Here is a 25,218-nt window from a genome sequence, read left to right as displayed (position 1 = left end):
ATTGATGCTTGGGGTCACTAGACACCAGGCGGGGGGGGGGGGGGGTGGGGCAGGCACCACTGTCAGAGGTCCTCGGGCTGTATGCGTGTGTGCGGGTCCTGGTATATAGGAGTGAGCACCATGTCATGTGGGCACTTCGGGCATGAATAAAGTTGAACCAGGTTTGCACCTGAATGAGTTTACAGTAACAAGTCTTGCGAGTCATTATATACATTACATTTGGTGACGAGGTAACTTAAGAACCTTCGCATGCACAATGGGCACCATTGGAATTCTGGAGAGATTCGTGGATGGCAAGGATTGGGCGGATTTTATTGACCGCCTGGATCAGTATTTGGAGGCCAACAAAATGGAGGAAGCAGTTAGGCACAGGACAGCTCACCATTTGTGGTCCAAAAATGTATGGCTTCTTAAAGAATCTTCTCTCACCTGCACGTCCAACGGACAAAGAGTATGGGGATATGTGCACTTTGGTGCGTGAATATCTCAAAAGAGGGGATCATCTCACGCTATCGCTTCTACACACATGTTCGTGCGGAGGGCCAGGATGTATCGGGATTCATCGCCGACCTAACACGTCTGGTTGAGCCGTGTAAGTTTGGAAACGCGTTGGAAGACATGCTGCGAGACTGTTTCATGATAGGCATCAACCATGATGTGATCCTTCAGAAATTATTGGCTGCAGATACGCTGGATTTGAGCAAGGCCATCGCGACTGCCCAGGCATGCATGGTGACTGATGATAATTTAAGGCAGATATCATCGAAGAGTCAGAGCTCCACGGCAAGTACTGTAAACAAGATTGTGTCGTCATCTGGCAGAGCTGCTTATGGCAGGGCCTACTCGACTGCTTATGTGAAACCTGTAGCTGCTCAAAGTCTGCCAACTGGTACGAATCCGATTTCACCCTGTTGGCATTGTGGGTGCTATCATCGGCCTCATCAGTGTTGGTTTAAACAGTACATCTGTAAAGACTGTTCAAAAGTGGGACATCTTCAGCAAATGTGCCCACAACTGAGCAAGCGTACTGCTGCTCATCACATTGATGATGATGACCAGTCCAGTGCTGGCCCGGATATGCAACCCAAGATACCCGAGGAGGAAGTGTATTCGTTCCTGACAAAGAGCCAACCGATAATGGTCAATGTGAAGCTGAATGGTGTGCCTGTATCAATGGAGCTGGACACGGGTGCGAGTCAGTTGATAATGAGCCAAAGGACATTCGATAAGCTGTAGGACACTGAGGCTGTGAAGCCTAAGCTGAGTCCAGTCAATGCCAAGTTGTGTACTTACACTAAGGAGCTCATACCGGTGATTGGCAGTGCAGTAATCAAGGTGTCATATGATGGCATGGTTCACTATTTACCGTCATCCCGGGCAATGGTCCACCGCTATTCGGTAGGAATTGGCTCGAGAAAATCAAGTCGAACTGGAATGATATCAAAGCATTGTCCTCGGTGGATGACACTTCATGTGCTCAAGTGCTGAAGAAGTTTCTTTCTTTGTTTGAATCGGGCATTGGCAATTTTACTGGAGCCAAGGTGCAGATTCACCTGGATTCTGAGGCAAGATCTGTCTAACATAAAGCTCGGTCTGTTCTGTACATGATGAGGGAGAAGGTCGAAATTGAGCTTGACAGACTCCAACGTGAAGGGGTCATATCACCTGTTGAATTTAATGAATGAGCCAGTCCTATCGTTCCAGTGTTAAAGAATGATGGCACTGTCAGGATCTGTGGAGACTACAAGGTTACGATTAACTGATTTTTGAAACAGGATCAGTATCTGCTACCGAAGGCTGATGACCTGTTCACCATGCTAGCTGGTGGAAAGTCGTTCACAGAACTGGATCTGACATCGGCCTATATGACACAGGAGCTTGTTGACACTTCAAAGAAACTCACCTGCATCAACACCTATAAAGGACTGTTTGTCTGCAACAGGTGTCTTTTTGGAATCCGTTCAGCTGCAGCCATATTTCAGAGGAACATGGAGAGTCTACTGAAGTCCGTTCCTAGACTGTCGTGTTTCAAGATGACATTCTGATCACAGGTCGCGACACTGCTGAACATCTGAACAATCTTGAAGAAGTCCTACATTGTCTGGACAAAGTGGGACTCAGGCTGGAACGTTCGAAGTGTGTCTTCATGGCACCGGAAGTTGAATTTCTAGGGAGGAAAATTGCTGCTGATGGCATCAGGCCGACTGATTTGAAAACCAAGGCTATCAAAAATGCACCCAGACCTCAAAATGTGACTGAGTTGCATTAATTCCTTGGGCTACTCAACTAATTTGGTCATTTCTTACCCAGATTGAGCACTTTATTAGAGCCACTGCACATGCTGCTCAGAAAAAGCGACAACTGGGTCTGGGGTTTATCTCAAGATAGAGCTTTTGAGAAAGACAAGAATCTGCTCTGTTCGAACAAGCTGCTTGTTCACTATGATCCGTGTAAGCATCCTGTATTGGCCTGTGATGCTTCATCATATGGGGTTGGCTGTGTGCTCCAACAAGCAAATGAGTCGGGTAAGCTACAACCTGTTGCGTATGCTTCGAAAAGTTTGACAAAGGCGGAAAGAGCTTACAGCATGGTCGAAAAAGAAGCTTTGGCCTGTGTGTATGGGGTCAAAAAAATGCATTAGTATCTGTTTGGTCTTCGTTTTGAACTCGAAACGCCTCACAAGCCAGTCATTTCATTGTTTTCGGAAAACAAAGGTATCAATACCAATGCATTGTCCCGTATCCAGAGATGGGCGTTAATATTGTCTACCTATGATTACGTTATTTGTCATAGACCTGGCACTGAGAATTGTGCCGATGCACTGAGTCATCTGCTGTTGCCCACCCCTGAAGTGGAGACGCCTCAACCTGCAGATCTACTGTTAGTAATGGATGCTTTTGAGAGTGAAGGAACTCCTGTCACTGCTCAACAAGTGAGGATCTGGACCAGCCATGACCCTATTTTATCGGTTGTGAAACGTGTGTCCTCAGGGGTGATTGGTCTGCAATACCTATGGAAATGTGTAATGAGACCAAACCTTACAACCATCGCAAAGATGAACTATTCAGTCAGATTGTCTACTGTGGAGCAATCATTATGCCTAACAAAGGCAGAGAAAAATTTGTACGTGACCTACATAGCACTCATCCTGGTATCGTCATGATGAAAGCCATTGCCAGGGCTCATGCTTTGTGGCCTGGAATTGACTCTGATCTGGAATCATGTGTGCATCAGTGCAATACTTGCATGCAGCGAAGTAAAGTACCAGCGGAATCTCCACTGAGTCTTTGGTCATGGCCATCTAAACCATGGTCGAGGATACACATCGATTTTGCGGGCCCTTTCCTGGGAAAGATGTTTTTTGTTGTGGTGGATGCATATTCAAAGTGGATAGAGTGTGTCATTATGTCATCCAGCACGTCTACAGCTACCATTGAGAGTCTTTGTATCATGTTTGCTACTCGTGGTTTGCCTGACATTGTTGTGAACGATAACGGATCTTGCTTCACAAGTCTTGAGTTTCAAGAATTCATGAAACTCAATGGTATCAGACATGGAAGGTCAGACATAATGGACTTGCTAGCAAAATTAAAGACCATGTCTGTGACTTCGGCAGTGCTCTGGGGGCGGGTCGACCGGGAAATTGACAACGTTTGACAGCAGTTCGGGACCCTGTGCCTGTCCCACATGTCGGGTCTGCCTGCGCTGATGCACTTGAGACACTTGACGCTGAGTAGCGCCCTTTGGCAAGGTGCTTGAGACAATTATTGGCATATTTAGAAGCCCTTAACAGTGGTACTTTACTCACCTTTTGACGTTAACAGCTCGCACACAGATTTCACGTTGCTCCTGGACCCCGTTTGTTCATCTGAGGCAGAGGTTGAGTGGCCATTGAAGCACATGATTGGTGACAGCATTAAAACTTGTATAAAACCTCACAATTTACACCTGTACACTTTCCAAACCCAGAGACGCTTTGGTTTCTCCCTTTGGAAGACAGATTGTACTTAATGCAGGTTGTAAGTCTTTGTAGCAAACTCTGTATCCAGTGTCACCTCATTGGAACAACCTCTGTCACCATTGACGGATCGCTTCTGTCATCCCATCTTCAACTGGTATCTATTCCATCAGGATGGAAACTATAAGAGCGAAAAACCTTAATTAGAGGTAAAGTAATTCGGTGTAATTAAAATACAAAGTAAGAAAGGCAGAGAAAGGTTTAAAATGCATTCATGGTAGAAAAGCTGAATTAGACAGAAACACCAAGGTCAGAGAAATTCTCTTAGGAAATAAGAACACCCACAAGATTTACGTAGACAGCTCACAGAAATAATGAGAGGAGGCCACGATGTTCCAGCCACATGAGATAACAGGGACAATGTCTCTTTTCAGCAGAGGGTAGCCATATGTCTGCCAAGGACATGAGTCTGGGAATTAGCCTGGGAAGACGTTTCCAGAAATGTAACACATCATCTGTCAGGGGCTTTTCCCTAGCAACAGTCGCCAGAACTGAATGTACCAATAGAATCATTAGAAATTACTGTAACCAATAAAATTTATGTAACTGTACCACCCAATGAAATTGCTGTAATCTGTATTAACCAATGGAACACTACCCTGCGTAGTTCCACCATTTTGACTGTATCTGAACTGTATAAGAATGTAACTGCATAGCTTGTCCCATGAGAGAGGTGTTGAGAGCACTCAGTAACGGTACTGATGAGGCCGGATCTCCCTTGATTAATCAGGTTTTAATAAACAACTCTTTTCTCTATAAAAGACCTTTCCTGTGAATGTTATATTTTTAATACTCCACAACAGAAACCAATTCCACCCTGTCACCTTGGCTCTCAAAATCTGACCACGATGAACCCCACCACCAGCATCACCAGCAGCACCAACAACAACACCAAACTTCGCTGCAATCACCTGATACTGCACAGGACAGAGGGCATTAGTACCCGACCACATTGCTGCCCGGGATGCCAGGGATGGCCTAACCATGACCACATTTACTTCACTTGATGCTGCACACCCTGGCTTGCAACATGAAGCGCCAGGTTGGCACCACACCAACACCATGAAGCATTCCTATAATATCCAAGCCATTCCTTTCACACTCATCACCATTGCGGGGCTTACTGTTATATCTCACCATTCACTGCAACTCACTAAGCCAAAGGTGCACACAAATCTGTCCAAGAAGGCAAAGTGTTAAAAATGTAGATTTCAATGTTTGACTGCACATTAACAGAAACTTTACATGAAGATTGGCAAAAAGACCCAAGTGCCTACCCTTGTGTGTTAGTTTGTCTGTTTGCGTGAGGGTGAGGGGTGACTAGTGAGATGGGGATGTGACAATGTAGATAGAGAGGGATGGGTGGAGGTCCAAGTTAAGTTGGTGTGAGTAAGGATGTGCAGGCGTAGGGTAGGGATGGCAGAGTGATCGGGATGAGGATGAGGTTGAGTGTGGCTTTGCAGTAACGTTTCGTGATCTACTAAGATCATTGAAAGGTTTGCGCCACTGCAGCCTGGTCCTCCTGTCGGCATCCCTACTTGTGCCCTTCTCTGCAATATGCAACCAGGCTGCATTGGTCTCCTGAGGAGGTCTCTTCCGTCCAGTGGAAGGGAAGAGAACCTCCCTGCGTGCTCTGACTCCCTCCATAAGCATATGGAGGTTGACGTGGGAGAGCCTGCGTGCAACTCTATACCTCTGTGCAGTGTTTGCAGCACCTCAGTGTTGTTGCACACTGACAGCATAGCTGTCAAAATTAATTTGTGCATGGTCCCTTTAAGGAAACGGCTGATGATGTGTCATCAATTGATGTCATCAAACCTGCTTCCTTTTAATTGACAGAATCTCGCTGAGCGGGCTTAACAAGCCCCATCAGAGGAAAGTCGTGTGGGAGGCCGGGATGGAGACAGCAGCGGGATCGGGACCCACCACCGATGTCGCCAACCCGGTCCCGCCGAGGTAGGCGAAATCGCGGCCCATGAGTTTAAAAGGGGCAGCTGAGATACAAAATTAGCTAAGGGACAGAAAGCAGAGTGTATTGGTGAATGGTTGTTTTTCAGACTGCAGGGAAGTATACAGTGGTGTCCCCCAGGGCTCAGTATTCAGACCACTGTTCCTTTAATAATAATGACCCAGACTTTGGTATACAGGACATAGTTTCAAAGGTCGCAGATGACATGAAACTTGGAAATTTAATAAACAATGAGGAGGATCACAACACACTTCAGGAGGACAGACAGACTGCTGAGATGGGAAGACACATGGCAGATGAAATTTAACACAGAGAAGTGTGAAGTGAAGCAACCCGCATCTTTTAATGTGGGTTCGGGAGGAGCTCTTCTACTCCTGGCTCCATATTGAGGAAAGTATGGGGCCTTCCTGCCTCTTCGTACTGTAAGGTCAGCATGTGGGCGAGTGAAGGTCTGGGGCATTCAAAAATCTGAAACAGGTCTTTAGGACCCGCTGGAACCTAATGTGTGTAAATGATTCTGCCGTTAAAATGTTCTTGACGTGTACTCCTGCCACGAGCCCATCTACCTTAAATAATATGGTGGGTGGCACACTTCCAGCTGGAAATGTGCGTACACTTCCTGCCAACCATATTGGAGGCTTTGGAGCAATGTTCCCCCAAATTATTTTTGGGTGTGCGGTCCCTTTTAACGGACTGTGTGACCCATTCAAAATTCTGTGCATGCGTGAAATGTCCCATTGAAAAGCCAGTGATCAGTCTGCGCGGGACCTCCAGACAACCACGCGGCTGCACAGCTATACGGGAATATTGCTTAGGAGGCTGTTAAGCGCCAGAAAAATAGGTGCTGCATGGCCGAATATTTAGGCAGTAACTCTGATTTGCAAGAGAGGCCTTGACAATGATGTGCTCCAAGCATGCTCGTAGATAACCTCTAGTTAACATTCACTGTAGGGCAGACATTGTTAACAGCAGTAAGGTCAACTATGGCCTTAAATCTACCTCCATCTCATTTCAAGCTGTCGTATGGGGAAGTTGCTCACAAGCCACCCTCCTCACAACTATCTCATGCTGCACAACTTGTGTTCCACCAGCCATCAGACCAGGAGTCAGGTGCTGGGCTGTTCCATTTCTTTCTTGCCAGTAGGCTCCATTTTATGTCTCCATATTGGATTTCCTTTTACTTTGTTTTTTCCGGCCACTTCTTTCCCCTTTCTTCCTTCAGCCTTGGTAAACGCTGCCAACAGATGTAACTACATTTTGAGCTTTTCCATAGGTTCTAAGAATTTTTGGCCCACATGGAGTCACTTACTTTTAACTGCTCACATCTCTAAGATTTTACCTAAAATGCAATTTTCTGGTTTCCCCATTATGCTAGCTCCCTATACAAGGCCAAAGCTGCACACATATGAATCTTTCTGCAAATGAGCTGACCACAGAAAATGACATGTAATCTGCTCAATACATTCTTGGTTAGCCTTGCACTTGTTTCTCGATTGAAAAAAGTGTGCAGAAATCCATTGTGGCGGATTTCCACTTACTTTGCGCATTGCATGCAATTCCAGGGATAGGGAATTAGATGTGCCCATCTGAAACATGTGACAGCTTGATTTAGATATTAGCTCCCGTTTTAACTGGGGGTGAAGGGCAAGCATGGGGCCAACAGGGTGAGTGTTAGGCTTGCTGGCGTGAGGTACAGACCATTTTAACTTCACAGCCTCATTTAAATCACCAGGCCCAACTCCCACCTGAATCGAGCATCAGTGATGATGGACATGTGGGAGTTCAGTGAGCGGGGAAGGAGGCCATGGCTGGGGACCCTTGGAAACGGTCCCCAGCAGTCAGGTGGTGGGAGGGGTAGACGGTGGGGGGGAGGGAAGCCCAGGATTCCTTGTGTATTCAGGAGGAGCACTCCTGTTTCTCCTAGCCCATAAGAAACCCTTTAAAATAAATCACACCTTTTTGGCCCTCTTATAAGTCCTATGCTCCCTCACACCCAAATCGCCTAACAAGGCTGGCACCAGGTACTAAATGGTAGAATATACTCAAACCATGTAATGAGCTCCTGTGTAATACCAGAATATGCACAGGCCGAGTAACGGACTGTTGTACAACAACAGAATATACACAGACAGGTGAACGGGCTTCTGTGTAATGCCAGAATATAGAGATAGAATAACGGGATCCTGTATAGAAACATAGAAACATAGAAACTAGGTGCAGGAGTAGGCCAGGTCTTCAGCATGCTTTGAGCCAGTTGTTTAAAAAAGTTGCACCCAGTTTTATTGCTACCATCAATGAGTTTTTCAATGATAAGTCTCTTATCTGAGGATCAACAGTTTCTTCTTTTTTGAACAGGCACCATTTTGAGATAAGACATGGTGTTATGAACATTTTTTTAATACGTTCATGGGATGTGGACATCAATGGCAAGGTCAGCATTTATTGCCCATCCCTAACTGCCCTTGAGAAGGTGGCGGTGAACTACTTTCTTGAACCGCTGCACTCCGTGTGTTGAAGGTACTCCCACAGTGATGTTAGGGAGGAAATTCCAGGATTTTGACCCAGCAACGATGAAGGAACGATATTCCAAGTCAGGAATTTGTGTGACTTGGAGGGGAACTTGGATGTGATAGTGTTCCCATGTGCCTGCTGTCCTTAGCCTTCTAGGTGGTAGAGGTCACAGGTTTGGAAGGTGCTGCCGAAGAAGCTTTGGTGAGTTGCTGCAGTACATCTTGTAGATGGTACACACTGCAGCCACGGTGCACGGTGGTGGAGGGAGTGAATGTTGAAGCTGGTGGATGAGGTGCCAATCAAGCAAGCTGCTTTGTCCTGGATGGTATTGAGCTTCTTGAGTGTTGCTGGAGCTACACTCATCCAGGCATGTGGAGAGTATTCCATCACACTCCTGACTTGTGCCTTGTAGATGGTGGAAAGGCTTTGGGAACTCAGGAGTTGAGACACTCGCCGCAGAATACATGGTCTCTGACCTGCTCTTGTAGCCACAGTATTTGTGTCTGGTCCAGTTAATTTTTTGGTCAATAATGACCCTCTGTCCCAGAATGTTTATAGTGGGAGATTTGGCGATGGTAATTCCATTGAATGTCAATAAGAGCTGGCATGGACTGGTTGGACCAAATGGCCTGTTTGTGCTGTATATCCTATGTAATAAGCGGGCACTTATGTGATGCAAATGTTACTTGCCACTTATCAGTCCATGCCTGAATGTCGTCCAGCTCTTCCTGCATGTTGACCAGACTGCTTCATTATCTGAGGAGCTGCAAATGGAACTGAATACTGTAATCAGCGAACATCCCCACTTCTGACATTATGATGGAGATGAAGCAGCTGATGATGGTTGGGCCTAGGATACTTACCTCAGGAACTCCTGCAGCGATGTCCTGAGGCTGAGATGATTGGCCTGCAATGACCACAACCTTTGTGCTAGGTATGACTCAAGCCAGTGGACAGTTTGTCCCCTGATTCCCATTGACTTCAATTTTACTAGTGCGGCTTGATGACCAGTATCAATTTGATTGAAATAAATAACTTGCATTTATAAAGTACCTTTAACATCCTCTGGGCATCCTAAAACACTTCACAGCCAATAAAGTACAACTGAAATGTAATCAATGCTGCAATGTTGGCCAACATGGCAGCCACTTTGCAAGCAACAAGGAAGCTCACATAAACAGGAATGAGAAAAATAAAATAATCTGGTGGTATTGGTTGAGGGATAGATATTGGCCAGGACACAACACGATTTGAAGGATATGCTGATAGGGTTAGATGAAGTAGAGTGGGAGGATGTTCCTGCGGAGCATAAACATCAGCATGGATCAGTTGGGCCAAGTGGCCTGTTTTTGTGTTTTATATTTTAGGGGGAGAAATTGGGTACATTTGCGGCAGCCATCCGGGGAGGGGGGGGCGCTAACAGGGCACAAATGACTGCGACTGGGTACGACGTCACTAACGAATCCTGCTAAATTCAGCGGGAGTTTAACGGCGATACAGCATTGCGCCCCGATCTCCTGCGCCCGGAGATCATGCCATCATCACCGTGCACATTGCTCCATTCGTGCCCTGACCCCTAAATTGGGTTTGGCCCCTGAAGCAGCGAGGGGCAATAACAGCGACTGCTTCAGGGTCGCGCGCCGGGCGGCTAGTAGCTACTGGGGCAAAACTTAAAGGGAGGGGGCCGGCTGCCTTAAAAAAATATATATAATAGATAAATGCAGTTTATTTTGCACAAGTAAGTAGCTCCTTGAATGTTGCTTGCCTTGGTGGTGATCCAAAGGGAAGGCGCAGGATTTAGAGACAAACTCTAAACTTCTTTGAAGTGGAACTCCTTATAGTATGGTTTGTTTGAGCATCCTGAAAATTCTGACAAGTTCTGTCACGAGAGACAACAAAAGAACTAAACTCCATCGTCCAAGGGTGACGTGAAGCTGGATATGAAACTGGATTTTTTAGAAAGTAGGAAACATCCCACTTTGTGAAATGAATAGACCTAGATTTTCCCTTGCAGTGGGATTCCAGGTGGGAGTTCGTTGGTGTAGGATATCTGTGCATTGGTGTGCACCCACCTGACCCCAGCGGTTCTTCCAATATCAAGCTTATTGCGAATTTGAATGTTGGTGATGTATTAGAGGCCACTAGATCACCTTGCATGGGCAAAGGAATTTATTTTTTTACATTATTTTAAATCTCACACATTGCCAAGTGCAAATCATCTCTCTAATGGATTGTAGCAGACAATGCAGGCCTTTTATTTGCAAACCCTTATTTTGGCCTCCTTAACACTGCTGCACTCCTGGCAGCATTGCTAAGATGTTAATGATTGGAAATACATCAGCTGACATGGGTGGGCATAGTCAAGATCTACCATTGCTGTGTGCAGAAAATCTCAGTAATGGTAACATTAGGAAAGCAGTGGAACAGCTCATCACAAACTTTCATTCAGCATAATATGTCAAAATAGGTAGGGTGGAGGAGTGGGGGGGAGCGGGGGAGGAGAAAATCTGGGCCTAAACCTTTGAAAATGACCGAGAAGTTATGGTAGACCTTTGGTGTTGAACCAATGTGGAAAAGCAAACAAATCATAGAATGATACAGCAGAGAAGGAGGCCATTTGGCCCATTGTGCCTGTGCAGCTCTTTGGTAGATCTAGCCAATTAATCCCACTCCCCTGCTCTTTCCACATTGCCATGTAAATTTTCTCCTTCAAGTATTTATCCAATTCTCTTTTGAATGTTACCATTGAATCTGCTTCCACCACCCTTACAGGCAGTGCATTCCAGATCACAACAACTCGCTGTGTTTAAAAAAATATTTCCTCATGTTGCTTCTGATTCTTTTGCCAATTACCTTAAATATGTGTCTTCCGGTTACCGACCTATCTGCCATTGGAAACAGTTTCTCTTTATTTACTTTGTCAAAAACATTCATGATTTTCAACACCTCTGCCAAATTTTCTCTTAACCTTCTCTGCTCTAAAGAAAATAACCCCAGTCTTTCCACATAACTGAAGTCCTTTATCTCTGGTACCATTCTAGTAAATGACTTCTGCACCCTTTCCAAGGCCTGACATACTTCCTGAAGTGTGGTGCCCTGAACCGAACACAGTACTGCAGCCAAGGCCTAACCAGTGTTTTATAAAGGTTTAGCATTACTTCCTTGCTTTTGTAATCTGTTCCTCTGTTAATAAAACCAAGGATCCCATCTGCTTTTTTAACAGCCTTCTCAACTTGACCTGACACCTTCAAAGTTTGTGTACATGCATCCCCTGGTCTCTCTTCCTGTACCCCCTTAAAAATTCTGCCATTTAATTCATATTGTCTTTCTTCATTCTTCCCACCAAAATATATCACTTCACACTTCTTTGTGTGAAATTTCATCTGCCATGTGTCTGCCCATTTTGCCAGATTCTCTGTGTCCTCCTATAGTTTGTTGCTAACCTCATTGTTTATTATATTTCTGAGTTTCACAGAATAATAGAAGTTTACGGCACAGAAGGAGGCTGTTTGGCCCATCGTGTCTGTGCCAGCCAAAATAGAACTATTCAGCCTGTCATGCATTCAACTATCATTGTAACTATCATGTATAAGCTGACCTAAGTTATACACCTTGAGAACATTGACCACAAGGGGGTGAACTTGTGGGAGACACTCCTAACCTGGACTTTCAGGTATAAAAGGGGAATCTCCACCCACCTTCTTCACTTGAGGTCTTGGTAATAAAGGTGACTGGTCACAGAGTGACCTTCTCTCAAGTATGGGCCTCGTGTGCATTTATACTGTATTGTAAGGAAATATCATTGGCAATGAGAAACTGGGATTTAAACCACGCGAGCATGGCCACTAGCAGCACAGAAGAGAGGTACTGTGTTGGTGATGATTGGGATGACTTTATTGAGAGACTACAGCAAAGTTTTGTCAATAAGGAATGGTTGGGACAGGATTCGGTCGACAAACGCAGGGCTCATCTCCTGATGGTTTGTGGATCCAGAACGTACTCCCTGATGAAGGACCTTCTAGTGCCAGAGAAGCCAACGGACAAGACATTCAAAGAGCTCAGTAAGTTTATCAGAGAACACCTTAAACCGGCGAGCAGCATGCACATGGCGAGACACCGGACTTACACCCACCGGCGGTGAAAAGGGCAGAGCGTTCCAGACTTTGTGGCAGATCTCTGGCAACTGGCGAGCCTATGAAAGATCCCAGATGCATGCAGAGCGGAGATGCTGTGAGGATTTTTTATTGAGGGCATCGGGCACGCTGGGGTTTTCAGGAAACTGATTGAGACCAAAGACTTGACTTTGGAAGCAGAGGTTCTGATAGCCCAGACATTTATCTCGGGAGGAAGAGACCAGAATGATATATAACAAAAATCTTCGCTCAAATGCGACAAACGACCAGGGAGTCAACATTGTTAATGTGACACACAGTTCTCTAGGCAGACAAGGGCAATCGGACATTCCCCAGCATGTAGTCGAACCCAAAGGGGGAATTCAACAGAGGCAATGGCTAGCTGAACGGTGATTCATGCCATCGCAATGGACAATGCAGCCAGTAATGGGGCCATCAACACCTGTTAATGGTGCGCTTAATGACATCTACAGAGACAGTCAGAGACGATCGACTGCTAATGGACCTTTTGTTTCCAACAACGGGGCCTCTTGCTCATTCTGGAGGTGTGGAGGCAAACACGCAGCCAGAGCTTGCAGGTATCAGCAATATACCTGCAGAAACTGCAACGTCAGCGGTCACTTGGCGCGTATGTGCAGGAAGCTTGCAGCCAGGTTGATGTACGAGGAAGACGGGCCCGATGTAAGTCCTACGAGGCCAAATGAATACTGGGGGAAATCGCTGGAAGCTGAAGTTCAACGAGATTATGTGGAGCACATATACAGTTCATATACCAGGACGCCACCGATAATGATGAAAGTGCTCCTCAATGGCATCCCAGTATTAACGGCACTAGACACGGGGGCCAGCCAGTCCCTGATGAGTATCAAACAGTTTGAAAGGTTGTGGGTGTCCAAGGCCAGGAGGCCAAAATAATTTCCGATTGACGCATAGCTACGGACATAAACAAAGGAGATCATTCCGGTGCTCGGCAGCGCCACGGTAGTCGTGACCCACAAAGATTCGGAGAACAGGTTGCCACTCTGGATTGCCCGGGGGACAGTCCCACACTACTGGGGAGGAGTGGGCGTGCTGTCATGAACTGGAAATGGGGCGATGTCAATGCAATTTCTTCTGTGGAGCACGTATCATGCTCGCAGGTGCTGGACAAAGTTGACTCCTTATTTCAACCCGGCATTGGCACTTTCATGGGGGCCAAGGTAGTGATTCACATAAACCCGAACGCCAGGCCAGTACACCAGAAGGCTAGAGCGGTGCCGTACGTGATGTGGGAAAAGATAGAATGCGAATTGGACCGCCTGCTGAGGGAAGGCATCATCTCGCCAGTCGAATTCAGTGACTGGGCGAGCCCGATTGTGCTGGTGCTCAAGGCGGATGGGTTGGTCAGGCTATGTGGCGATTACAAGGCCATCATTAATCGGGTGTCACTCCAAGACCAGTATCCACTACCAAAAGCGGAGGACCTCTTTGCGAAGCTATCCGGTGGCAAACTTTTTTCAAAATTGGACCTGACCTCAGCTTACATGACGCAGGAGCTGGCGAGTGAGTCAAAGAAGTGGACCACCATCACAACACACAAGGGGTTGTTTGAGTATAACAGATGTCCGTTTGGGATTCGTTCGGCCGCCGCGATCTTTCAGCGAAATATGGAAAGCCTCCTCAAGTCGATTCCAAGGATGGTGGTTTTTCAAGACGACATCCTCATCACGGGTCGCGATACTGAAGAACAGCTCCACAATCTGGAGGAGGTGCTACGCAGACTGGACCGAGTAGGGCTGCGATTGAAAAAGGCGAAGTGTGTCTTCTTAGCTCCGAGGTAGAATTCCTGGGGAGGAGGGTAGCAGCAGACGGGATCAGACCTATTGCATCCATAACAGAAGCGATCCAGAGAGCACCCAGACCCTATAACACGACGGAGCTGCGTTTGCTCCTGGAGCTCCTGAACTATTTTGGCAACTCTCTTCCCAAATTGAGCACGCTGTTAGAGCTGCTACATGTGCTCCGAGGAAAAGGTCGTGATTGGGTCTGGGGGGATAGCCAGGAAAGGGCTTTTGATAAAGCACGCAATTTGTTATGCTCCAACAAACTGTTAACGTAATATGACCCATGTAAGAAACTTGTTTTAACGTGCGATGCATCGTCCTATGGGATCGTTTGTGTGTTTTGCAGCATGTGAATGCCACTGGTCAGTTACAGCCAGTAGCTTATGCCTCCAGAAGTCTGTCCCAGGCAGAAAGGGGCTACAGGATGGTAGAAAAGGAAGTGCTAGCATGTGTATATGCAGTAAAAAAAATGCACCAGTACCTGTTTGGCAGGAAGTTTGAGCTGGAGACAGGTCACAAACCCCAACGTCCCTTTTGGCCGACAACAAGGCCATAAATGCGAATGCATCTTCCCGCATACAGAGGTGGGCACTTACGTTAGCCGCCTATGACTACACAATTCGGCACAGACCGGGCACTGAAAACTGCGCCGATGCACTCAGCAGGCTCCCACTAGCCACCACTGAGGGGGCAACTGAGAATGATGCTGAGATGATCATGGCTGTTGAAGCTTTCGAAAGCGAAGGCTCACCTGTGACAGCCAGTCAGATTAAAGTCTGGACAAATAAAGACCCGCTACTGTCTTTAGTTAAGAAATGTGTCCTGAATGGGGACTGGGCAGCCACGTACGGGGGATGCCCTGAGGAATTTAAACCGTTTCATAGGCGCAAGGATGAACACTCGCTTCAGGCCGATTGCCTAGTGTGGGGAAACCGAGTAGTCATGCCCCAGATGGGCAGAGAGGTGTTCATCAGAGAACTTCACAATAAGCACCCGGACATTGTCATGTTGAAAGCAATTGCCAGGTCACATGTTTGGTGGCCAGGGACAGATGCAGACCTGGAACTTTGTGTTTGCAGGTGCAACACATGTGCTCAGCTGGGCAATGCATCCAGGGAAGCCCCCCTTAGCCCCTGGTCCTGGCCCGCTAAGCCATGGTCATGCATCCATGTGGACTACGCAGGTCTTTTCATGGGAAAAGTATTTTTGGTTGTAGTAGACGGCTACTCCAAATGGATTGACTGTGCCATTTTAAATTCAAGCACATCCTCTGCCACGGTAGAAAGTCTACAGGCAATGTTTGCCGCCCATGGTCTACCGGACGTCTTGGTCAGTGACAATGGCCCGTGCTTCACAAGCACTGAATTCCAGGACTTCATGGCAGGCAATGGAATCAACCATGTCAGAACGGCACCTTTCAAGCCAGCCTCAAATGGCCAGGCGGAACAAGCAGTGCAGATCATCAAACAGGGGATGCTCAGAATCCAAGGGGATTCCCTACAAAGTCGCTTATCATGTCTCGTGTTGGCCAATAGATCCCGACCACACTTGCTTACAGGGGTTCCATCCGCAGAGATGCGAATGAAAAGGACGCTCAAAACCAGGTTATCCCTTATACACCCTACTATGAAAGAAATTGTTGAGAGCAGGCGTCAGTCACAATATGACTACCATGACAGGAATGTGCGGGCGAGATGTATTGATGTCAATGACCCTGTTTTTTCCTTAATTATGCTGCAGGGCCCAACTGGCTTGCAAGCACTGTGATTGCCAAAGAGGGGAATAGGGTTTTGGAAGTTAAACTTACCAATGGACAAATCTGTCGCAAACACGTGGATCAAACGAAAAGGAGGTTCAGCAACCCCATAGAAGAAGCAGAGGAAGAACACGACGTAGAGTTTACTCCACCACAGTTGACCGAACACCGGAACCAAGTGAAGGCGAGCCCAGTCACTGTGGGCAGTCCGGAGAGGCCTGAGGCACCGTAAACAGCAGACACTCAGGCCAGTGCCCAACAACCGGAGCCCCAACTCAGGCGCTCTCCAAGGGAGTGTAAACCACCAGAGAGACTTAACATGTGATCCCAATAAGACTTTGTGGGGGAGGTAATGTCATGTATTCAACTATCATTGTAACCCATGCATAAACTAACCTAAGTTGTACACCTTGACAACATTGACCACAAGGGGGTGAACTTGTGAGAGACACTCCTAACCTGGACTTTCAGGTATAAAAGGGGAAGCTCCACCCACCTTCATCACTTGAGGTCTTGGTAATAAAGGTAACTGATCACAGAGTGATCTTCTCTCAACTATGGGCCTCGTGTGCATTTATACTGTAAAGTAAGGATAAATCACAGCCTAATCCCATTTTCTTACTCTTGGTCCATTGCCTTGTAGGTGACGGCAGTTCAAGTGTATACCCAAGTGCTTTTTAAATGTGCTGAGGGTTTCTGCCTCTACCATCCTTTCAGGCAGTGATTCCAGACCACCTTCTGGGTGAAAAATGTTCACCTCAACTCCCCTGTAATCCTTCTACCAATTACTATAAATCTATGTCCTCTGGTTATTGATCTCTCTGCTAACGGAAATAGGTCCTTCCTGTCCACTCTAAGGGCCCAAGTTTCCGGTTCTGGCGAAAATGACGCACCTCCGATACTTACGTGACCTGCCTGGGCTCGAAAGCGTGCCGGAATCTTCCCGAACAATTCTCCAGTCCTCCTGGAGCTTGGCGTGGCGTGGTGCAATGGTATCTCCCTGGGGTGGAGCAAACCTATCGCAGTCTGCAGGGGGGCGGGGCTAAGCCCCTGCGTGTCTTTCTCAGCCGGCTCCCTTGCGCGTGCGCGGAACAACATGTGCGCATGCGCAATGGGACCTCGACCTTGGCAATCGGCCATTTAAAGGGAGAACGTGGCACTCATTTAAAGCTAGCTGGGATTTTTGGTTGCAGGTAGGAAAAGGAGTAAACATTATTTTACTGATTCTTGTGCAAAGGAGTGCTGCAACGGTGCTGCATAGGTGCAAGCAAGGACAATTAAAGGAAGAATGTGGCAGACACACATTTAAAGCTCGCTTGGATTTTTGCTTGAAGGTAGGAAAAGGAGTAAAAATTATTTTATTGATTCTTGTTGTGCAAAGGAGTGCTGCAAAAGTGCTGCATAGTTGTAAGCAAGGACATTTAAAGAGAAAACGTGGCACTCTGTTACAGCGAGCTGTGTGATTTTTGGGTGCAGGAAGGGAAGCAGTGAAAAGTCTTAAGTGATTCTTGGAGTGCAAAGGGGTGCTGCACACGTGCATGCAAGGAAAGGACTGTGTTTTTAAAAATCACTGAGTGGAAATCCAGTACCTGTACAGCAATGCAAGAACGTGCAGCGAGAACAAAAAACGTCTTGCATGACGAAGTCGAGACACTAGTTAATGTCATTGAGGGGAGATGGCAGGAGCTGGACACCAGCAACAGAGGCCGCACAAAGGTGGCACACAAAGAAATCAAGAAACGCTGGGACCGAGTTGCAGATGAATACTGCGCAGTGCTGATTACCAGGAGATCTGGAGCCCAGTGTAAAAAGAATTGGCAGGACCTTGGTCAAGTCGTTAGTGTAAGTAATATCTTCCTTTTCTCAATGGAATTGCAATTGTAAATGTGACCAGCTGTACATGTCCCACCCCAGCAGAAAGGCACCCTCTCTAAATAGTTATATTTTCAACATTGCAGAAGAAATTGGCTCACAACAAAAGGGAAAGAACACAATCAGGAGGAGGCCCGCCAAATCTGCACCCACTGATACCCTTGGAACAGAGGGTCGCTGCCATGATGAGTCATGCCTGGAGAAAGGCAATCAGTGATGCACAAGCTGGGCCCACACGCTTGGGAGAGGGTAAGTCCTGAAAATGCATCGTGACCCTTCAAATCATCCTGCTGCCTAGCCTGCTATGTGCGAGACTATCTATGTCACCCATCCTGCCCACTCTTGTGGTACTAACCATTTGACTGTTCAGTTATATTTTGCAGAACATGATGTCACTCTAAAGATTCAGAGGAAGAGTCGGATGCATGCGATCAAGACCAAAGCGTTGGGGGTGGGGAGGAGGGGGGAATGGATCAGGGAAGAATGTCGATCGTAATATGGATCAGTCCATAGTGCAGGGCCTCACTATCCCAGAGAATACCATGAATTCTCCTCCAATATTCCACTCCTTCATCCACCCCCCATCCTTGCGTGGTGCTTTAAGTTCTGATGTGGCATGTCATCCTCTCCTCACGTACCCATCCGCGCTTAGTGATGTAAATTCTGGTAAGACGTTCCATGGTTTCACATTCTTCGAGGTAGAGGGTCACAGTGGTGGTGGTGGAATGCTGCTTGGAACATCCGGTTCCCCATTATCAGAGGTAGAGAGTCCCAATGGTGGTGGTAGAATGCAGCTTGCAGCACCCAGGGCCTCATTATCAGAGGTACAGCGGCACAGTGGTGGTGGTAGAATGCAGCTTGCAGCACCCAGGGCCCCATTATCAGAGGTAGAGGGGCACAGTGGTGGTTGTAGAATGCAGCTTGTAGCACCCAGGGCCTCATTATCAGAGGTAGCGGGTCACGGTGGTGGTGGTAAAATGCAGTGTGGAACACCCAGGGCCCCACTGTCAGAGGAAGCGGGTCCCAGTGGCGGTGGTGGTGGAATGCAGTGTGGAACACCCAGGGCCCCACTGTCCCACCCTGAGCCTCGCACTGGAGTTGTGCCACGAGACAGAGCCGGGGGGAGAGGAAGGAGAACCCGAGTAGACTCTCCTGAGATGCAGCGTTCAAAAATGCGCTTGACGTTATTGCATTGGGTGTGGAGGGCAATGACCTTACCGTTCACTGGAGGGCACCATCAGAGGGGTTGGTGAAAAGTTGACAGCGCTGTATGGGCAAATAGCAGTTATGCCACGTGAACTGAGTGCGGGAATTGCTGGGGCAGTGCAAATGCTGGCAGAGGCCATCAGGTAGTTAGCTGCTGCAATAAGCGCACATCTCCCGGCCAATCAAATGTCCCTCCCACTGCAATCCCAGTATCAGCCTCTGTGGAGATCCAAGCTGGGGCCCCCACTCTCTCCCACCTACCCTGTCTCTTCCCCTTCCCTCCTCTCTCCCCCCACCACCCCTTCTCTTCCCCTACCACCCCTTCTCTTCCCCTACACCCCCCGCCCCCATGAGGCAGTGCACATGCACCGAGATGTGGATGAGAGCTGGGTGCAGCCTTTCTTTGCTGTTGGTGTTGATGTAGTAGATTTGATGCCACTGTTGTAACTGTTTTCAAATTGAAATTGTGTACTAAGTTTTGTAACTTTACAAGTATATAAGTGATCTTAGAGTTTTTAAGTGATCTTAATAAGTTGTTTAAATTTACTGCGTTAAAAGTTATCTTAAGGTTTTTCAGTGATTTTGTTCACAAATTAAAATTGTTTACTAAGCTTTCTAACTTTAAAACTGTATAAGTTTTTGGGGTTGTTAAGTGATCGGAAAGAGTCATATCAAATTTGACAGAAGAATGATTTTATTGCACTAAAGTCAAGTACATTGTAATGATTTCAATGAAATATATTGTACATTGAAACTGAATCATGACAAGAATGCTTTTATTATTATTGCACTAAAGTAAAGTACATTGTAAATGTTTCAATAAAGTTTATTATTTAACATTACAACTGATTCATGGTCCATTATCATACCAAACACAACATTTAGGAACACCTGCAAAAGATAAACATCCCTCACCCCTTCAGTCATGCCTGCCTCCCGCACCTAGCCATGACCGAGGGGCGTGCTGGTGTGGCGTGTTGTGGCTTGGAGATCTCTCCTGCTGCAGTGGGATGGTGTCCGTGGACCGAGGAAGCCAGCGACTAATTACCCTACAGTATCTGAGACACACAGGTCGTTCCTGCTGCTGGCTGCGAGAGGTTGGGTTGGGAGCTGGGGGCAGGGAGGGGAAGAGTGCTGTTGGGAGTGCAGGAGTGAGGAGGGACACATGGAGCGAAGGGTTGGGAGGTGGGTGGGTGGGGGCGGATGCGGGGGGGGAAGAGTGCTGCTGGGGATGTGGGAGACAATGGTGGGTTTTAGGGTGACTTACAACACGTTACTCTAACAGCCAGTCCCTGACAGAGGCATAATTTCAAACAGTTAGTTTTACAAATGAGGTGAATCATTCAAGTAATAGGCTTAATGGGGTATGATGATTTCCAAAGGATCAAATTAGCCATAATTAGGTGTTGATGTGCCTGCCTCAGCCGGAAGCCTACACTTGTTTATTTATAAAAAGAGAACCAACTATCTTCATTCAGCAGATATCAGGCAAAATATCATCGAAAGAGGTTTAGGCCATGTTAAGTGATGTGTTTAATGCTTCAGTCCTTTTTGTGTTTAATTCCCACCCTCCGTCTCCGACTGTGCCTGCACAGAGCTTAACTCTAGGTAAGGTTGTTCAGAACTTATAAAAGTGGGCACTTACTCCATTCTAAGTTAGTTTGGAGTAAGTTTTCGCTGCCGAAATTTGCAAAACAGGCCTGAGTGGCTGGACACATCGCCTTTTGAAAAAGAAATACCTGAACTAAACCAACCTAAACTAACTCACTAGAACTGGAGCAAACTAAGTGCCGAGAATTGCAATTTCTAACATACTCCAAACTAAACCAGTTGCTCCAAAAAAATAGGAGCAACTCCACCCGAAACTTGGGCCCCATGCCCCTCATAGTTTTATACACCACCATTAAGTCTCTCCTCAGCCTTTTCTGATCCAAATAAAGCCACCCAGCCTATCCAATCTTTGTAAATTAAAAAGCAGAGCCACAAGGGTAATAATATCTGGATTACTACGTGAGCCACGAGCAAATTTGCATAGGGTAAATAAGATCAGAGAGATGAACGCATGGCTCGAAAACTGGTGTGGGAGAAATGGGTTTCGATTCCTGGTGCACTGGCAACAGTACTGGGCTAAGAGGGAGCTGTTCTGTTGGGACAGTCTTCACTTGAACCATGCTGGTCCTAGTATCTTAAAACGAATCGAATCTTATATCGAATCGAATAACTAGGACTGTAGAGAGGGCTTTAAACCAATTAGTGGGTGGGGGGGCGTTCAGGTGAGCGAACATGTAAAAGGTCAAAGAGAAAGGCGAAGGCAATAGAGCAGGGTGGTGATCATAGAAACATAGACATTAGGTGCGGGAGTAGGCCATTCGACCCTTTGAGCCTGCACCGCCATTCAATAAGATCATGGCTGATCATTTCCTCAGTATCCCTTTCCTGCTTTCTCTCCATATCCCTTGATTCCTTTAGCCGTAAGGGCCATATCTAACTCCCTCTTGAATATATCCAATGAACTGGCATCAACAACTCTCTGCGGCAGGGAATTCCACAGGTTAACAACTCTCTGAGTGAAGAAGTTACTCCTCATCTCAGTCCTAAAAGGCTTACCCCTTATCCTTAGATTATGTCCCCTGGTTCTGGACTTCCCCAACATCAGGAACATTCTTCCTGCATCTAACCTGTCCAGTCCCATCAGAATTTTATATGTTTCTATGAGATCACCTCTCATCCTTCTAAACTCCAGTGAATACAGGCCCAGCCAATCCAGTCTCTCCTTATATGTCAGTCCTGCCATCCCGGGAATCAGTCTGGTGAACCTTCGTTGATCGGGGAGTTGATAACCAGAGTGACAGGAAGGGACAGAATGTATAAAAATAAGAGTGTATCAGAAAGTGGGGTCAAAGCAGGCAAACATGGTAAAAAGACAATTACAAGCTCTTTATCTAAATGCAAGCAGCACTTGTAACAAGACAGATGAGTTGATGGCACAAATAGATATAAATGGGTATGATCTTGTAGCCATTACAGGGACATGGTTGCAAGGTGACCAAGGCTGGGAACTGAATATTCAGGGATATTTGACAATTCAGAAAGATAGTCAAAGGAAAAGGAGATGCGATAGCTCTTTTAATAAAGGATGAGATCAGTGCAGTCGTAAGAAATGATATTGGCTCAGCAGTTCAAGATGTAGAATCAGTTTGGGTGGAGATAAATAATGTGAAGAAGTCACTACTGGGTGTAGTCTATAGGCTCCCTAACAGTAGCCATGCTGTTGGACAGAGTATAAATCAAGAAATAATGGAGGCTTGTAAGAAAGGTACAGCAATAATCATGGGCAATTTTAATCTTCATATTGATGGGATAAATCAAATTGGCAAAGGTAGCCTTGAGGAAGAGGTCATATAGTGTATCCAGGATGGTTTCCTTCAACAGTACAGAGTGGAAACCAGGGAGCAGGCTATATTAGATCTGGTACTGTGTAATGAGACAGGATTAATAAATGATCTCATAGCAAAGGAACCTCTAGGAAAGAGTGATCGTAGCATGGTTGAATTTCAAATTCAGTTGGTGAGAAAGTTTGGTCTCAAAACTCTGTCCTGATCTTAAATGATGACGATTACAAAGGTATGAAGGGACAGTTAGATAAAGGGGACTGGGAAAATAGATTAAAGTGTACGACGGTTAATAAGCAGTGACAGACATTTAAGGAGATATTTTATAACTCTCAATAAAATATATTCCAGAGAGAAGGAAAGGCTTTAAGAGAAGGGATAACCATCCGTGGCTAAATAAGGAAGTAAAGGATGATATCAAATTGTAAACAATGGCATACAATGTTGCCAAGATTAGTGGGAGGCCAGAGGATTGGCAAATGTTTAAAACCAGCAAAGGGCAACTAAAAAGATAATGAGGGAGAGGATGAGAGAGAAGATGGATTATGAGAGTATACTAGCAAGAAATATAAAAACATATTAAGAGCTTCTACAGGTATATAAAAAGGAAGAGATTAGCTAAAGTAAACATTTGGTCCCTTAGAGGATGAGACTGGGGAATTAATAATGGGGAACAGGGAAATGGCAGAGACTGAACAAATATTTTGTATCAGTCGTCAGATTACAAGACACTAAAAACATCCCAATAATACATAATCAAGGGGATATAGGCAGGTGGAAACATAAAACAATCACTGTCACTAAAGAAAAAGTACTCGGTAAAATGATGGGACTAAAGATGGACAAGCCCCCTGCAGCTGATGGCCTGCATCTTAGGGTATTAAAAGAATTGGCTGCAGAGATAGTGGATGCATTGGTTGCAATCTAACAAAATTCCCTGGATTCTGCAGAGGTCCCAGCGGATTGGAAAACCTCAAATGTAATGCCCCTGTTTAAAAAAGAAGTGAGACAAAAAGCAGGAAACTACAGACTAGTTAGCCTAACATCTGTCTTTGGCAAAATGCTGGAGTCCATTATTAAGCAAACAATAACGGGACATTTGGAAAAACATAATACATTTGGAAATGCACCGTCAAGCAGAGTAAGCACGGTGTTATGAAAGGGAAATCATGTTTGACAAGTTTGCTGGAGTTCTTTGAGGATGTAATGAGCAGGGTGGATAAGGGGAAACCAGTGGATGTCATGTATTTGGATTTCCAGAAGGCATTCAAAAAGGTGCCACATAATAGGTTACTGCACAAGGTAAGAGCTCAGTGGGTTGGGGGTAATACATGAGCATGGATTGAGGATTGGCTAACTAACAGAAAACATAGAGTCGGAATAAATGGGTCATTTTCCGGCTGGCAAACAGTAACTAGTGGAGTGCCACAGGGATCAGTGCTGGGTCTTCAACTATTTACAATCTATATTAATGACTTGGATGAAGGGACCAAGTGTAATGTAGCCAAGTTTGCTGATGATACAAAGATGGGTGGGAAAGCAAGTTGAGAGGAGAACATAAAGAATCTACAAAGGGATATAGACAGGCTAAGTGTGTCGGCAAACATTTGGCAGATGGACGATAATGTGGGAAAGTGTGAGGTTATCCACTTTGGCGGGAAAAATAAAGAAAATTATTATTTAAATGGAGAGAGATTACAAAATGCTGCAGTACAGATGAACCTGGGGGTCCTTGTGCATGAAACACAAAATGTTAGTATACAGTACAACAATAATCAGGAATGCAAATGGAATGTTGGCCTTTATTGCAAGGGGGATAGAGTATAAAAGCAGGGAAGTCCTGCTACAACTGTACAGGGTATTGGTGTGACCACACCTAGAGTACTGTGTACAGTTTTGGTCTCCTTATTTAGAAACAGAAATTTACAGCGCAGAAGGAGGACATTTCGGCCATCATGTCCGCGCAGCCGACAAAGAGACACACGGTCCTCGATCATCGGTCCTTAAGGTTACATTTAAACCAATGAATAATGGCGGATAGATAAAGAGCATCTGACTCAACCAGTCTGCCCCACACAATTGCGATACCCCATGTATCGCAACATTTTACACTCCACCCCACCCGGAGCCATGCGATCTCCTGGGAGAGACAAAAAAGCGGTAAAAACCCAGACCAATTGTAGAAAAAATCTGGGAAAATTCCTCTCTGACCCATCCTGGCGATCGAAAATAGTCCAGGAGATCACTCTGGCCATATAAGATTCCATGATGTACTTACCATCGTGTCTGCACCAGCCAACAAGAGGTTATCCAATTTAATCCCACTTACTACCTCTAGGTCTGTAACCCTGCAGGTTACGGCACTTCAAGTGCATATCCAAGCACCTTTTAAATGTGGTGGGAGTTTATGCCTCCACTACCCTTCAAGGGAGCGAGTTCCAGACCCCCATAACCCTCTGCATGAAGAAGCTTCCCCTCAAATCCCCTCTAAACCTTCCACCAACCAGCTTAAACCTATGGCCCCTCGTAATTGACCCC

The sequence above is a fragment of the Pristiophorus japonicus genome, chromosome 10 (genome assembly GCF_044704955.1).
Source record: "Pristiophorus japonicus isolate sPriJap1 chromosome 10, sPriJap1.hap1, whole genome shotgun sequence".
In the NCBI taxonomy this organism is placed as follows: Eukaryota; Metazoa; Chordata; class Chondrichthyes; family Pristiophoridae; genus Pristiophorus; species Pristiophorus japonicus.
Note: the sequence above shows the minus strand (reverse complement) of the source record.